This window comes from Pinus tabuliformis, chromosome 6, assembly GCF_031772625.1.
Source record: "Pinus tabuliformis cultivar Carrire ecotype Pingquan chromosome 6, CPIR1, whole genome shotgun sequence".
Lineage (NCBI taxonomy): Eukaryota > Viridiplantae > Streptophyta > Pinopsida > Pinales > Pinaceae > Pinus > Pinus tabuliformis.
The window spans coordinates 447,773,435-447,792,170 of record NC_142292.1 but is presented as its reverse complement, the minus strand read 5'-3'; the positions used below and the strand labels follow the sequence as shown (position 1 = coordinate 447,792,170).

General features: G+C 32.4%; 2 long non-coding RNA genes across 2 annotated transcripts; one reads left to right on the top strand and one right to left on the bottom strand.

The window, feature by feature from the left end:
• Positions 1 to 387: 387 nt before the first annotated feature.
• LOC149259234 (uncharacterized) lies at positions 388 to 1,007 on the bottom strand. Its single transcript, XR_016247005.1, has 2 exons — positions 767 to 1,007; positions 388 to 684 (listed from the first exon to the last, which is right to left on the bottom strand). It is a non-coding gene; the product is annotated as an uncharacterized LOC149259234 (long non-coding RNA).
• Positions 1,008 to 4,967: 3,960 nt separating this feature from the next.
• Positions 4,968 to 5,921, top strand: LOC149259233 (uncharacterized). Its single transcript, XR_016247004.1, has 4 exons — positions 4,968 to 5,108; positions 5,273 to 5,324; positions 5,421 to 5,455; positions 5,653 to 5,921. It is a non-coding gene; the product is annotated as an uncharacterized LOC149259233 (long non-coding RNA).
• Positions 5,922 to 18,736: the final 12,815 nt, after the last annotated feature.

Here is an 18,736-nt window from a genome sequence, read left to right as displayed (position 1 = left end):
GACAGAAATTATTGGTTTTCTCAACAAAATCGATCGTTCTGTTCAGCCCTAAACCCTGCTTCCTCCGCTCGCAAACCCGAATCAAAGTTTCCGAGCTAAAAGAATTTCACATAATTTCTTCATCAAATATGACAATCCTCCTTTTCAATCAGAGAATTCCAAAAATTCCACATATGCACAAAATAAATATCCCAAATTGTCCAGGGCTTTACGTTCCGAAGCAATGAGTCTCCAAAACAAAACCTACGGACTGTAACTACACATCCTAAGAGGCCGATTCTTCGGATTCTAACCAGCGTTTGTAACGGACCTAATCCGAGCAAAACACCATTCGTTCCGTAAGATTTTTATGGAAAAACAAACGCGCACAACTCGTTACGCATAATGTTACATACTAAGATCAAATTTGCATTGAATCTGATCAAAATCAACCTGTAATTGCTCTAGCTAGCTTTAGGGTTTGCTTACATTTTTCCGTTGGATGTCAATTTCTACAGAATTAACAATACTTCTACATACTGAAACAAAAATTGTCGAATTCTAGCTACGGTTCGTGCTGAAACCGATTCAAATCAAACAACATTTGCTCTAATCAGATACGACTGACTTCATATGCCGATACTAGATCTCAAAAACCGCTACTCTGTGAAAACCGTAGTTGTAACTTGATCTGTTTTCGAGCACCTGCATGTCAAAAAACAATGGTCCGTTTTATTTGTTCTTATAAACAAAACTAGGGAGAAGGAAGTAGGAGGGTTTGTTTTACCTGTGTGGAAAAAAGGAATTTTGCAAACCCTGTGAATTGCTTCACAGTGTAGATGCGGACCTCATTCGACTGGTTATTGCTGTGGAGATGTGGCCGTGTCAAAAGGATCATGCAACACGGGTGGATCCTTCACAAGAAAAGTTCGAGAGGCTTGACAACAAGGTATTGAAACAATAAAAAATTGTGTCAGCTTCAACGCAGTTGTTCAATCGCAACACCAACACGTGTAATACATGCAGGTGGTTCCATTGTCGCTGGGTGTCCAAGTGCCCAATAATAGTTGCGATTCATTTAACTCCACCGCCAAAATCCTTTCGATTACCGATCCTTCTTCGTGGAGACATCTGGCTCTTTTCTTGGTTATATTATTCTCGTAATTCCTGCCACGTTTCTTTGTGCATGTCCTACACCCGTGTCGTTCTATTCGACGTCGGCCCTTAATAATATGCCATTACCCTCCTTCGTCACCTTGCATTGTGAAATTTTTGAGTTACCTTCATCTTTTACTAAATTTGTCTTCCAAAATTCGCTATTATATTATTTCTATGACTATGCCCCTGATGTATTGCAAGTAAATTCAAAGGGTTGAGAATCAATTTTCCTTCAAGTAAACACCATTATGTGTCTTCTCTTTTGGGTTATAAATCCCTCATACTCATTTTCTAATTTTTAATTTGGGTTTCCTTGTTCCAGGGATGAACCATTTCTCTTTGGCATCTGTTACATGACAGCGTCTAAACCAAAGGGTCAAGTTCGTTTTCACCAATTAAAACTGGCGTATTACACACTGCTCTTTTTTATAATTTATTGGTTGAAACCTTTCCATTTTTATGGCACATAACATTGATTTTATATTTAAGCGGTTCGATGTTTATGTATCTTATCACTGAGACCGTTTAAGGAGCTCTGTGTCCTCTATTTATTATCTTTCTTTACTCGGGAGGCAATGGCCACTAGGATTTTTGGTAATACTTTTAATAAAACTTGTTTTTGGCTTGGTAAAAATCTTTCGAATTTACCTAAATGCGCGGTAGTGGTACTCCATCTATACTAGAAAATGCTTATTCTGTTTGTTTATTTTTATTTTATATGTTCTAGAATACTCAATTTGGTTGTAAATGCATACCTACAAAGTTGACTTACTAATTATCTATTTATCATTTTATGGGAATGTAAGGGTAAATTAAAAAATAAAATAAATATTTATTTATTAGTTGTATTAAAGATTATTGTTACATGTTTAGTACATAGATTCACTTTCCATATTTTTTCAAAATGAATTTGTTTTTATTTTTCATAAAAATAAATAGTTTAAATTTTAGAAAATAAAATTATTTTGTTTAAAAAATTCCTAAATTTTATAATAATTACCAATTTAAATATTATTATAAAAATGGTATATTAAAATGTAACAATACCGAAGTTTCTTTACAATCTGCGAGCACCAGGGGTTAAACTGTGTGCAAGAGGCTGCCTATGCATGTATTTACTTCCTTGACGGTGAGTTATGCCGTTCTTTATTTATGTTGCTGAATCTTTCAATTCTGTTATTGATTTTAGAATCATATTTTACCATTCTATAATCCTGGATCGCTATTAATTGACGGTCTTGTTTTAAGGAATTTGATAAAAAACTAATTATAATTTAAGATGCAAAATGTTTATTGGCTTTGTACCTCCCATATTAAAGCTCGTAGCAGTACCTATTCAAGCAACCCATCTCGAAGATGTAACCTTGCTATGCAGCCAAGAGCCAATCCCGAGAATCGAAGAACACGTCCGGAAGTGTTCCACGCACAGCAAAATATGCTTGAAGATGCAACCATACCATGTACCTGAGAGCCAATCCAAAGATCGAAAGTCCATGGCCAGAGATGCATGTTCAATGCATAATACACAGTCAAAGAAACAGGAAAGACACAATTGAAGAAAGTGACAGGAAATCAATTCGATATGAATACCGCACGCCGAACTGGAGTTTCTCAACCCGGTAGGGACTACCGCTACGGCAGTGGCTCCCTTGTTTCTAGTAATATTTCGCACTGCAAGCACTACAACATATCATATGGCACTGGTGTGCACTAGTTGAGGTAACTGCGATCTCTTCATAACGTATTGTATCAACAATCAACTTTGGTTGGGGCCTATTTAATTCACAATGGATAGACGTTTTCATTTCAACCTCGTGTCAATCAGTTCGAAGTCCTTTTCTCAGGCAGGCTTAGGAAGTTCATATACATTAACAAAAACTGTAATCTTAATCAGAGTCACCTGTCTATTGGTGCGGTTGCTCTACGAAGATGTTTATTTCAGGTACGTGAAATAGATCATTGGTAAACATGATTACAACTAAGTCAAAGCACTTAGAAACATAAGCAGGGAGTCCCTGCACTGCCATTCTTTAACTTAAACATTATTTTTTTCGCAATTAAGCTGACTTAGGCGGTGGCAATCATATGTTAAGACTAAAGAAAAATTTAGTCATTTTATTAGTAGAATTGTGAATACTTATATGGTTTAATTCTCCACAACATACACAAGCTACTCTTATTTTTAATGCCTTTTGTACGAATTGAACTTAAAGAACTTGATAATAACTAAACCTCTCAGAAATTAATAATAACTCAATCTCACACAAACCAACCAACTTACATGTCATAAATTCATGAACAATCTATTATATAAACTAAATGGTAAGATATCACAATCTATTATTGAGAGTTGTCTCTCTCTAGAATTTAGTTTTTAACTACGAGGGGAGCTATGTATAAGTCGTTTAAACAAATTTTTATAAACTAAATTGTAAGATATCACAAACTGGAAAATGCAATAGGAAGGCTTCTATAACATTTTAGTTTCAATAATCTAAATGAGTTACAAAATGGATTTTGATTGTGAATTGGCACACTTCATTTGGACTCGCCTTTTATTAAGAACGTACATTATTGAGAGTTGTCTGTCTTTAGAATTTAGTTTTTAACTACGACGGGAGCTATGTATAAGTCGTTTAAACAATTTTTTATGAGTGATTTAAAAAGAAAATCAAGGGCAAATTTATAATATATCTATCTATATATATATATAAATCAACATAAATCTAACGGATTTAACATAATCCAAAAGAACAAATTTTTTCATGTATAAATTTTTTTACAATGCAAAATACAATGTTTTATTTACCAAATAAAAATTTAATTATATAAACTTATTTATATAGATATATGTGAAGTTGATATCACATGAATTAGTTAATATAGATCTTCAAATAGTTTATTGAATTTTTTTTCTATATAGATATATGTGAAGTTGATATCACATGAATTAGTTAATATAGATCTTCAAATAGTTTATTGAAATATCTTGTTGAAATATTTTTGAAAAATATAAGATTTAAACATCTTATTCACACATTTTTTAATTATAATTACTTTTCAACATATTCATTTTTTTTTTAATTATAACCAATATTATTTTCCTGTTTAAAAGCTATTTTTTATTTTTTATTTTTAATTTAAAGGGGCACAAACTAATCAACAAACTTACACATCCCCTCATATGGGTTGTAGAATGAACCTCCCCGCTCAATAATTTCAATAAATTAATATAAATATTTTTTAAACTCAATATTTCATATTATCTATTTTTAATCGAGCCTCACTCGGGGAGGCTTTGCTAAATTTCTCATAAACATTTCATTTTAAGTTTGAGAGGAATTTCCATTCTAGTCAAAATTGAGTTTAGTTATAGCCCATTATGAGGGCAATGTGTAATTTGTAACAGCAACCAAAGTTTCATATAATTTATTTTTACTGACTTTTACTATTAATGCATTAAAGGAACTGACATTTGATGTTTTTCAATATTTGAAACCTTTTGAATTGTTGGATTTAAAAATTGGCTATGGGCATACATGGTTATTATGTTTAATTGATGGTTGGACTAAACTGCATTCAATACACTTATAATGTTTGGACTACATCATAACCTAACCCAGTAACCTTGTATGTTTATGCATGTGTTATAATGTTTCAATGTTTGGATACCCGACCACTTAATGCCTCTCCGAAGTTTCTCGGCACTCTAGTTGTCACACATTAGAGAGACCTTGTGGTTGATTTGACTGTCGCTAGGTGACATGGTTATTCATTATTGATCCTTAGGGTTATGATCAAATGAATCTTACTATTGGATGGGAGGTTAGGGTAACTAACTCCCTTGTCCTTGTGGCGCTGCAAGTTCATTTGCAACTCGCTGTGCTTTGATGAGGGTTTTGCTACCCTGTTGCAAACCCTAATCAAAACAATTTCGAAATTAACCCTGCCGCTACTCCATCCCTGTCTTGGTGAGTAATTTCCTCGTGTAAGGATAAATTCACTATTGGCCTCTAGATTTGGTTTATTTTGTTGCAAGTTCTTACAATTTCCATTTTATACCTTGGTTGCATTCTCAACTCACAAATTCCTTACCTTTTCTAATTTCTTCTTTTGTTGCATTCTCGGCTCACAGATGGGTTATAGTATACAGTAGGATCTCTTGGCCTCATCATCCAATATGTAAGGTATTTTCGTTCGGTCTCTCACTTTGTTTTCTTGAGGATTTATCTCAAAGTTACTGTAATTATTTGCTTATCACTAATATTCATAATTTTGTCCAGGGCAGAGTCTACCAACAAGTCAAGAAAACCCTAAGGTATTTGTTCTTCTTTCTAATTCTTCTGCTTATTACAGATTCTGCGTATAATAACTTTATATTAGCATTTAGTTCGATCTTGTTCTCATTGGCCACGTGTGAGAAACTTGGCAACATTCTTTTGAGGAAATGGGGTTAATGCTTTCGGTTGGATTTCACACCCCAATAGGTTTTTACTCCTTGCTCTTCCTTTACAGGTTCTTCTGTCGGCTTTCCCCCATGGTTGGGATGTGGAGTTAGTTTGAAGAGTTCACATGATGTTAATCCGTATGGATTTTGTTAATGGCTTAGATTATTTGATAGATGAGATTTGGGTCATCTGTTTTGTATAGTTTTTCTTCCTTCAAATTCATTGCAGGGTTTATCCTCAGTTGTAAAAACAATTGTACTGTTGATATATATATATATGTTTATATATATATATATATATATATATAAACAAGGGAATAAGGGTTTCGTTAAACTTGAATGCAATACTAATATAATGTTATGCAATTTTTCCTTTTAAGGATTCTAGAACTAATACTCTATTCTTAGGGTTTATACCCAGTTGGGGTTATTCACATGTTTATACTATGTCTGTCTATGTATATATATATATATATAAATAAGTGTATGAAAGCGTTTCTCTCATGGTTATGGTATTAACTCTTTCCATTATTTTTTTGAACTGTGTTCTGACGTTTCTTAGGTATATTAAAATTTCAATAACATAGTGAGCACCATGTTAAAAACTATACTCTAATCTTTCTCCCTTTTTTGTTCCGCTACTGGTTCTCATATAAATTAACCCCTCCCCGTAGGGTTTGCATTTGGTACAAAAATGGCTGGATATTTAGTACTAGTTATGCATTGAGATTTTGAACGGCCTACACAGGAATGTTGTAGTTTTTAAATTAATAGGTTGGATTCATAGTTGTTCTAGGCAGATGGTTCTCACTAGCTGGTCAGGGACTAAATTGATCCATATAAATTTTTGGTCTAAAATATTGCTTATTTGACACTGCTCTTGTCGGTTTATTTGAATAGTGAATTTTGCTGTAGATTGTTTCGATGTTAAATTTTTCAGACATGGTACTAGAACCACTATGATTTTCCCTTTACTGTTTGCACTTATAGGATATTGTTCTCAAATTTCCTGTTTTGATATAAATGTATTTTATAGTTTTTGTCGTTGTTTAATTACAATTTCCTTTTGAAGGGGAAATTTACAGTTTCTAGTATGCAATTTCGTTCATAATTTATTTTGTTTATTTATTTACAATTATGTTTGATACCTTGAAATATTATTATCAAGTCAGGGTTTGGGTGGGACCTAGTTCCTCGGGGACTTGCCACAACCCACTAGATTTAGCTATATGTAAAATAACGAACACGGACTATTATGGATGGAAACCTACTAATTGTTTAATGGAACTAACCCTAGTTCGCCAGAGTTATATATTGACATTATTTCTTGAGATATATCATTATTTTTGCCGACTACTATTTTCATTCTTAGAAAATAAATTCATAGTGACATTCAACATACACACAACAATGACCATAACATTTTTTACAAAACCATCATACTTATTTAGCACAGGAACATCACCATTCCCAATAATTATTTATCTGCAATTACAACTACCAAATTGCATTCATCCCATATAATTTCAATAGAAATACAAGTTCTAGAATTTTAGGAATACTTGTTTGTTAGTTTAGGAAACTAGGGAATTTACAGAGGAGAAAGTTTACTTCTCCCAATCAGTGAGATTGGTAACTACTACCAATTATCCCATTGAGCCTTTTCATTTCTAGAACAATAGCTTGATAGTGACTTAGCAAGGTCTATCCACAGACATCAAGACTCTACAAGTCCATCCTAGGAACTCACAAACTCACAAGTTTGTCTTAGGATTTCCACTGGCGAACAACCAACTCAATAATACACTAACTGGTAGTGTCCCGCCTTAGCTTAACAATGTCCGATTCAAGATACCAATTTTCTCTTCTTCCTTCTTAGATGCCTTAGGTATTCTCTCATACCTTCCTTGGCTTCTTTTCCCAATGATATGTTTTTATCTATAGGGAAGGGAAGTAACTGTCTGGTAGGTGAAAATTTTCATTTAGGGTCTTCTCCCATAAATTCCATGGCTTCCTTAACCATCTTTTACAATTAAAATTAAAACAAACATTAAAAATTTTAAGTTTTCCATTAGGCTTCCACTTACTCCACAGTTTATCAAGTTTCTGTAGTAAAAGTAAATAAAAAAATATGCTTCTCGCATAAAGCATTCATCCTTTTAGGTGGCCTCTTCCAGGCTAAAGTGCCTTCGCTGCACTTTAACTTGGGTGATATCTCACTTCCGTAAGATTATTTCTCTCTTATCAAGGATACACAAAGGCTCTACCAAGAATTTTCCATCCAGTTCAACCTATTCCACCATAAAAAAAGCTATCATTAGCTTATATAAGCTGTTATATAATATACATATATACCAAAACATTTAATTTCTAATTTTACTTGTGCATCTTGCCAGTTAATGATATGCTTAGGATCATATACATATTTCTTTAACAAAGAAACAAGAAACATATTATGTACCCTTATGTGACTAGGTAGTGCTAACTGGTATGATATGGGTCCAATTCTTTCTGGTATTCGGAAAGGGCCACAGAACCAGGGAGCTAGTTTTACACAACCACCCTATCTCAAGGTGCTTTCAAGGTGCTTTTCTTGGGTTTAACTCATACATATACATGATATCCAACTCAGTATTTTGTATAAGTCCTCTTTTTGTTTTCATAAGCCTTCAGTGTATCTTAAGCAACTTTTAAATTTTGCCGAACTCTTCTTATAGTGTGTTCCATCTCAGCTAACATATCAAGTCCTAATATCAACTAACATACCTTCTATCGGAGGTTATAAAGAAGATTATTAGTGTTATAAAATTGGAAAAAATTATAATAAAAACATCCACTAAAATATCCGTTTGCAATATCATATGTTTTAGCAAAGATTTTAACGGAACTTAATCACAACTAGAAAATTCTAGGCAATCAGAGGTTTTAGCAGATTTTTTTTTTGCGGTGTGTTTCATGGAATAAGTGGCACCGGTGCGTTACATATATAAACGCACCAGCGACATGCATAACTAAAAACACCAAGGAATTGAATTTAAACAACATGGGTGTGTAATATATACCAGACTGGTGCTAATAGATTAAAAAATCCATAGGGTGTTCTTGCAAGGAATGACACTAGAGCACGCAAAAAATAGTTGATGTGACGATGCTTTTGTTGAAAATTGCAACACCAATGTGTATCGTTTATATAAATGCCCTAGTGCATTAGTTATATAAAAGGACTGGCGTTGTTAGTCTTCATAATGCAATGGGGCTGGAAATAATATTTTATAGGACCATGGTGTTAGTTTTATGAATGCACTTGTGCATTGAGAATTACAAAGCATTGAGGAGTTAATTTTAAACAATACCAGTGCTTGAAGAAATAAACACGCTGGTGTGGTAGTTTTTTGAAAAGGTACCGGTCATGAAAAATGATGCCATCACGGTAATTTTATATAACAGAATGAATCGAAGCGTTTTTATGTTATAGATGCACCGATTTTTCTTATGAGATTTTCTCTTTTTTGGAAACATCGATTTGTGAGAGTACAATTATTGTAATTTTTAAAATCTGTTATTCATCGAAAAATTGACATATATCTTATAACAATATTCATATAAATTAAAATTTGATTACTGCATTTGTATATGATATTTAGATTAATTTTTTATACTATCCATTTTCGTATCTTTTAAGTTTTCATTATAATATTTAATCATCCATATATTTAATCAATGGTGTAATATTTCACAACGACATTGGATAACACAATAGAATAAATTAAAAAGTATTTTATTATATATCAATAAGAGGCTTTTTGTCATAAAAAATGGGATTGTTATTGGTAACCCCTTGTCTTTCAATTGGGACGCTATATCCATTACATTAAACAAAATGTCTGATTTTCATAGATAATTATTTCAAAAAATACAACAAGTTGCATTGATATCCAAATAGATCACCATTCTTCACTAGAATTGTTGTTAGTGCTCGAACTACTTCTATGACTTGGGTTATTTGGAGGATTGTTTTGTTGATTGCATTGATTGTTTTCGTCTTCTTGATCTTGTTCCATCTGCAAATATAAAAATAAAGTGTAATGAGTGTATCTACATTGGTGAGAATAATGAAAATTGAAATAAATAATATACATCAATGTAAATCGAATAAAAATGTACCATAGCAAGAAGTGACTTATAAACTATGCACATGGTTTCAAAACCAAGTCTCATGCCTTGTTGCAACAAATATTTTGCTAGCATAGTTCCATACTTTGTTTCCTGCATGTTTTAAATCCCATTATAAAATAATAGTTTTAATATAAAGGTTTTCTTTTTTCTATTAATTATAAACTTAGAGAAGCAAAACAACATAGATACTTACAATTTCCACAATTAATTTTTGATATGAAAACATATACTCACAACCTTTATTAAACCCAATGTTAATCAATTCTTCCAATGGCTCTTCTTTGTATGTTAGCACCTATTTGAAAACATTCAAGGATTACTATTTTAAAACAACTTAAAATGTACAAAAATAAAACCTTGAGTTGTTATAAGGAAATATTAACAATTACTCACAAACATTGAAATCAACCACTTTCTTCCTTGTCATCCTGTTTTATATGTTGAATGAGTTCCATCTTGTTTTATTTTCTACTTGAAAATTAATATTTAATGTTAAATTATTTTTTTATATGTACAAATTCAATCATGGTTACATACATTTGAAGCATGTTTTTGTTGAGATGACTCCTCTTGTGATGCAATTATGCCCATTTCTTTGACCACCTCCTTGTACACTTTTATGGACATTCCTACTGGCATGTTTTACATATCAACATGTTGATCATTTGGTATTTTCATAATCTTTCCTGAAAAAAAGTAATAAACTATTTTTATAACGATATATGAAAACTAAATATAACAAAATCAATATTAATAAATGAATGGTCTTTAGTAATATATACATATAATTCTAGAAAATCATTTTAATTAGGAATATTACCTTTTGAATGATTCTTTTGTTGTTTTTGTATGTTTTTGCTATTGTAAGTCTAACATGTTTCATTGACCATTGCTCTGGAAATTCTTGTTGTAGTTTAGATATAATTTGATTCTTAGAATCATTAGATTTATTTTTGTATTGTAAATGGAAATTATGCCTACACATTCATTCCACTAGATTCCTCATAGTTTTGTAAAAATACCCATCCCCCTTTCATTAACTTCCAGCACCACTCTAGATGAGCTAAGAACCATTTCGTCATTATTTATATTTTCTATAGTTTTTCTTTTCTTAAAATGACATTGATCTTTTCCTTTGTTGTTGCTCCTTGTAGAACATTAAACATATATGGATTAATATATTGTTTGAAACATGTTATCTAATATTTTTCAGTATTGAATAATACTTTTTCACTCCCTTTTACGATTTTTCTAGGAGATTTTTACACTCTTCTGCACTTAGATTAGAAATAATCTTATCGACCTTATTCATTTTGTGGCCCTACATGACACATATCAACCAATACATATTAGTTAAACTTACATATAGTTCAAACACATTAATTTTGTAAAGAATTTACAAAGAACTGCCTTCTCTACTTTTCCTGATGTGGTATCATTGCATCGATCAATATTTATGTTATTTGCCACCTTTTGAGGCATTTTTTTATTAGCAATATGCAACCTGTACCATTAAATACAAAAGCCATTAAATATATTTTACAAATGAATATAATAGTTTTCAACCAAAAAAAACTCTAGTAATCGATGCGTTTATCTGAATAGACACATTAGTGTGTTTATTTGAATAAACATGCCGATGCGTTTATCCCATTAAATGCACCAATCATTTAATTTTTCAACACGATCATGGAAAATTATTATTTTTAAATAATTTTAAATTATGACGATGCCATTTGTAAGGCTAAACACATCGCAACGATTAAACGATGCAATTTGTAAGGCTAAATACATCGCAATGATTTAAAGAAGAGACAAAGATCGCTGCCATGTTTAGAGAGGTTTAGGCCACAACCAAGGAACTAGGAAATCTAGCAGAATACATAAGAGAATTTGAGGATGATTGATGTAGAGTGGATCTGCTACCACCTCCTATGTTTACTGGTAAAAATATTGATTTTTTGGTTATCAAAATGCAAACTTTTCTTCAAGATAAAAATTTAATTGAGTACCGGTGTAATAACCCATATGATGAAGTATGCAATGCTTTAGTATTGGATTTTATAAAATAGACATTAGATGAGAATTTTTTATGCAAGACAAAAAAAGCTACATCTATCGAGGGAACATGAGAAATCCTAGTTGACGAATTTGGTATGAAGGAAACTGACATGTAACAGTAAGTTGTGTCACAATCTGTTGAAAAATCAATAGAGAAGTCAGTTGCAAATGTGAGAGTAGATGGACAAGACTTTGAGAGGATAAGAGAGCTTGGAAAATACCACTTGAAAGTGGATGATGGTCATGAAGACTATAAAAGTGAAACCCACTATGGAAACATGCATGTGGATGAAGAAGACACAAAAAATATTGCAAAGAGAGAAGTTGAAGCCTTTGGGTGTGAAGCGAGTAAAAGCATATAGATGCTCGAGAACACCACTGTAATATGGATGGTGAAGATTATTATTGATCCCACTATGATGAGACACGTGTATTATGACTGCAATGTGAGTAGCAAATTAGTGAATCCAACAATAGATCTCGCTAATGAATTTGGTGAAGTTGAAATTGTTAATGAACCCATGCGTGTTCAGATATCCTGGCATAGAGTGGATGAAAATTATGTTAATGACATTTGTGATCTATTTTTTGAAACAAGAACTAAGTGCCATGTTTGATGGAGAATTGAAGGTTGAAGCTACCATTGTAGTAACAAATTATGAAGCAAAAGTTGGAACTTCTCATGAAGTAATGTTTGAAGTAGTATCAACTGAGTTTGACATAGATAAAGCTATCAATAGAACAACAAGCGGTTTGGTGGATCCAATAATTGAAATTGTTGATGTTAACTTTGATTAAGAACAATTAACTAATGATGAGTGGTTGCACATTATGTAACATAAAACTCTTAATGATATGTTGTTATTCGGTGAGAGAAACACACTTGTGTCTATAAGCCAAGTGGAAGACTTTGATTAAGAACAATTAACTAATGATGAGTGGTTGCACATTATGTAACATAAAACTCTTAATGATATGTTGTTATTCGGTGAGAGAAACACACTTGTGTCTATAAGCCAAGTGGAAGACACTATGTTTGCAGTAGCAGAAGTTTGTAAAGAAGTGGAAGAGAAGGAAGATGATGAGGAGAAAAATCTCACAACAGAGCATAATGAAGATGTTTTTAACATTGAATTTGAGTGTGCAGGTAAACAAGACAACAAACTAGTTTACTAAAAGAGGATGAAAAAAAGGGTGTAGGAAATGACATGGATGTTTTTAAAGATGAAAAAAAAACATTGAAATAGTTTTTCGGCAATGGATTCAAGAAGAAATAGTATTTTACTCTCAAGAAATATGGTAGAAAGAAGGTAGAGCAAAATTCACAATTTGAAGATGAAGAGTTGTGCTAGTAGTCCATGAGTGAAAGTATCTTTGAAGAGAAAGTTGAAGACAAGATCAAATTGTTTTTCAAAATAAATATAAGAGAAGTAAAAAAAATTACTACAATAGCAAGTGAAGAAGCAATCCATGAGTGAAAGTATCTTTGAAGAGAAAGTAGAAGACAAGATCAGATTGTTTTTTAGAATAAATATAAGAGAAGTAAAACAAATTACTACAATAGCAAGTGAAGAAAGCGTAGCTAAGAAATGACACAGTTTCTAGGGTATAAAATTCGGCGGAGACAAAAAGGGAAAATCCAACATTCTAAGCCTAGCTGAAACTTAGACGAGCATGCTTGTTTAAGTGATGATTAGGTCAATTTTTTATTGTAACCTTAGCAAACATAGTTGAGTCATGTTTAAGTTATGTGGAGTCATATGGTCATAATTAAGAGAGAGTGTTGGAAATAATAAATCACTTCTTATGCATGTAATGCAGGGAGACTCACTTTGACTTAATTCGAGTTGAGTTTATTTAAAAAAAAATCTAATTTAGTGTAAGTTTTCATGAATAAGTTAAGTTAGCCAAAGTTGAGTCAAAATTTAATTGGAATTTGCAAAATTCCATATTTGGTAAGTTAAGATTTTATATCATCCATAGTTGCGCCATTGTGAAACATATGAGGCTAAAAAGACCAAAACCCATGCATATTTTATCAATAGAAATTGTTATTTTGTATTTCCTCCTCTCTACCTTTCCTTCACATGCGCAAAATAATTCATAACCAATGAAACAAAAAACAATGTCCAGTGCTGATATGACACTAAAGTTAATTCGATTCCTGAATTGGATTAAACAATGTCTAGTACTGATATGACACTAAAGTTAATTCGATTCCTGAATTGGATTAGAAATTTGTAACGAGTGTTGATTGCATCGATTTTTAGGTGTTGTAGGGCCAAAATGAATTTCTCGAAGGAATCGTAAACAGAAAAGCACGACATTGTGTCCGATTTTTTCATGCAAAGTCCAACCAGAAGAAGGCTACGTGCTACATTTTCCGACCCGGGGAAAATCGAACTCACTGGCCACACATCGTCTTCAATAATTGGTACGCTATAAGCGTTTATTTGAAGGTCTAAAATCACCAGCAGACAAAGACAATACTCCCTCCAAAAGATGATACAAAGATTTCGGCTTAGCCATTTATAAGCAATAAACTGAAGACAAAGACTAAGCGCAAGAAACACGTAATTACAAATTAAAACGTAAATGTTATGATGATGAGTCAATAAAGATTGCTCGGAAATAAAAGGAATACGATTGGAATTATAGATATGTCCTCACAGTCTTATCAATCTGTATACTCTCAACATCCTAGCACGTCTCCGTCAGTTCGTCTGTGGTGCAGTCTCCATCGTCTACACGTGGCTATTTGGGGCGTGTTAAAACACTTTTTATATCATTTGGTTTTGGAATGTGCGAGTAGTCTAGACTCTAAACATGCCACAATTCCTCAAAGAGCATAATTTTTCAAAAAACATAATAGAAATTACAGTATGAACTTTGAGAAAATGGAGTGGAGATTTTCATTTTTTTTTTTTTTTTAATTATCATTTAAAAAAATTTATTTTATGTGCTTCAATTTGTTTGATAGTACTGAATCTATCTTATTAATCTACCAAAATTATCATAATCTATCAAAATTATTTGTAATTTGAGTAAAATTACCTCTTATTTTGACTTGCCATGCTAACTGCTCCCACTCTCTGGACTGTGATCAATATAAGCAACAATTTATTAATATTATTTTACAATTTGGGTAAAGAGAAAACTCTTGCCATTCTAATTGCTCCACTCCCTGGACTGTGATCAATATAAGCAACAATCTATTAATGTTATTTTACAATTTGGGTAAAGAGAAAACTCGTATTAAATCACTTTTGATCTCCCATCCTCCCTTTTTGAATTGTAATCCTAGGTATCATAAACCGAATTATTGTAAAAAATATATTTGGTTTATGAATTTTTTTGTTTGTTTGTCTCATAAACCGAATATATTTTTTACAATAATTCGGCCGAACCAAATGAATTCAAGTATGTTCGATTTTTTTTTACGATGCGGTCGCCCAATTTGGTAACTATGGAAATGGAGCCTCTGCCATACTTTTACTTAATTTGGTAACTATGGAAATGGAGCGTTTGCCATACCTTTATTTAATGGACTAAAATTGGTATGCGTTCTCATCACCGGCTACCCTCACCACGCTGGTGTTTTCTTCTGAAGCAACAAAGGCGTATACACTTCTGGAAGCAAGTAGAAGATGGAAATGTCATCCGCTCAGTGGTGGTCGGAACTGGTCGAATTTATTATCCGGATTGATTCATTCATATTATTATGAGAATTCCGATATATCTGTTGCTTTTGTAGGAAATGGAAGATTCGGGTATTCTAGGACAGTGCACTGTGCAATAGCGAATTAGCCGAAACAAAAGCTGAACGACTGGAAGCATCGATCATGGGCCGTGAGAATAATTTCGTTGACACATCCTTGACGGGCTATGAGAAGGAGGGTATTCGTGGTATATTTAGCACATGAATGGCATCACGAACAATTGAGCACTAATAATTTGCCTTCATCCAATAACGGCAAACAGCCATGGGTTTTCACTTCTCCTTCTAACTATGCTTAAGCTGCAACACCTGCAGCATGAGAACTATTTCACAAACTTTTTAAAATCAGAGGCCGAAGAGACTAACAACAGCAAGCATCCCAGCGGAGATTCAAGCATCCAAACACAACTCCTTCGCTGTGGAGGAAATCTTCATAGCTGCAATTCAGATGCAGGATTTGATGTTTGCTCCCGCCAATTATTCCAAAGGAAGCATGGACCTTCCAACATACGAATCTCAAGTGTCACCACTGGAAAAGGGCATTCTAACTAGCTAGCAAGCAAAACATCAAGTCAAAATCAAGATCACATTATGGCCGAAAGGAAACGACGTGAGAAAGTCAGCCAGAGATTCAGTGCTCTTTCTTCAATTATTCCTGAACTCAAGAACGTAAAATTCAATATGCGTGAACGATAAAATCCAGCATTTAATAAGCCTTTTTACGCTCAGTATTTAGGTAGATGATATTGATGCCTTCATTATACCATCGTTCAACTATCAGATTTAACTTTTTAACGATGAGTACTTTTTGGCTGGTATAACAGTGAACACACTTAGAGGGTTTGTTGTTGATGTTATTTTATAATCAAGGGTAAATAATTGACTATATGATAAATTAATAATCGGTTTTTAGTTTATTTTTATTCTTGGTTTATTGTTTTTTATCTAGTTTATTAAATATTATTTTATTTTTATCTAACCAGTAATATAGAAGAATAGTGAATCAATAAATAGCTTATTATATGATGCTTAATATTTACTATTAAATAGTTAATATTTTTTGAGTGAGCGGAGAGGTTCATCCTACAGCTTAGTATGATGTGTAACGATATCCATCTCTCAGTCATCAAAGTTTGAAATTTTGATATGTCCGTTAAAATAAAATATTTAAAAAAATCTAAAAATAAAAAAATTAAATAGCTATACAAAATATTTAAATAATGTTGGTTCATAACAAAATTTAATCCCTCTAGAATCATATTAAATCTGTATTTAAGAGGGATATATACTAGCTTTTAATACAAATTCCTTTTAATTTTAAATAAATAATTCAATTTATCTCTTAATTTAAAATTATAAGAAATTTTGTTTTTTTCATTTTCAAATTTTTATAATTTGTACAACCATAGAATGAAAGATGTTAAATACATTCTCCAGGTTAATATGAATTAGCTGAAATTATTCAACTGGTAAATTATATAACATCTATATTTATAAATTGAAATAAAACATTATTTCATCCCATTTTAATTGTTATTTTATAAAGATTGTGTTGCTATTCTTTATATATATATATATATATATATATATAAAAAATAAAGCTATATTGGCTTTTTTTGGTAATTTGTTTTTTTAAGATAACTTACAATAAGTTAAACTAGTAGTAGCACAATGTTACACTAGTATTACATTCCATTTTAAGTGTTATTTTATAAAGATTGTGTTGCTATTCTTGATAATTTATTATTATTATTATTATTATTTTTTATATAATCACTATTTTGTTTTTTTAAAATAACTTAAAATGAAGTTAAATTGGTACCAGCACAAAGTTACACTAGTATTACATTCCATTTTAAGCGTTATTACACTAGTATTACATTCCATTTTAAGTGTTAGTTTATAAAGATTGTGTTGCTATATTTTTATAAATTTTTTTTATCTAATCACTTAAAATGAAGCTATATTGGTTTTTTGGTAATTTGTTTTTTAAGATAACTTAAAATGAAGTTAAACTGGTAGTAGTACAAAGTTACACAGTATTAGTACAATTTACAAAAAAAAAAACATGGTCGAACTTAAAAAACCAGAAAGAAAGAACTAAATTAAGATCTTATTTGATGAATCAATGCAGAGGGACAAAGCCTCAATACCTGGGGCAGCCACCAAGTTGTTGGGTATTTTTTGGGTGGGAAAATACCAAAACCAAACAAACTTAACACCACAGAGGCAATGCTCTGTTTCCACTGTTCTAGGATCTTTTGCACAGGGAAACTTTTTAAAAAAATCTCAGAACAGAGTATTACACAGCCACAAAAACATTTCTATTCATTAAAATATAAAGCCTGAAACAACATTCATCCTCTTTGCTGAGAGGGATTTACCAAAACTTACATTCACCCATCAAAAACAAAAAAACTCTGACTTTTCTCTCCACCTGAGAGTTCACTGTGCTGGGTTTACTGCTGTAAAACCCCTTTTCCATTCATTGCTGCTTCATGTGCGCTCCCTGTTCTCTTCACTCACACTGCTGTGCATAAACTTCTATTTCATTTTTGCTCCACACCGGGCTCTCACACTACATACATACCTTTTTATTACAATGAGAAAACTGGATTATTTGTGCACTGCTGTGCAACAATACATATAGTTTTTCCGCTGCTGCTACGTTTCTCCCATGCCCAATAACAACTCCATAATAAACCTCGCTGCTGCGAACACATATGTATTTGTTCTACTCCCGTGTGCGATAATACAATGCCATACAAAGTCAACGTTTTACAAAAAAAATATTTTTATGTGTCAACAAAACTAAATGTCATATTATGTGCCGTATGGACAAAACTTAAAAGTTTACCAACGCATATGACATTGCATTAAAACAGGTATGGTCAACCAGACTTAGTTTTTACTCCACGCAAAATTAATTCACTGCAGGCCCGTATGCAGCTTCAGAGATCGACGGCTGACAACACGCAACCAGATCGGACGACTGTGATGAATATCGGAAGCCACTTTAATGCTGAGCTTTAGCACCCGAGAAAGTGACTTTGGCTGATGTCAGGTGAGAAACACGTGGCGCCACCATATTCCATCGGGTTCGTTTGCCGGATTATTCCTTCGCCGGAAAGCTGGTCCGAGAAGTTCCAGGCGGGTATGCTGAACGGTTTCTGGCGATGTTGCCGCTGCGTTGAAAT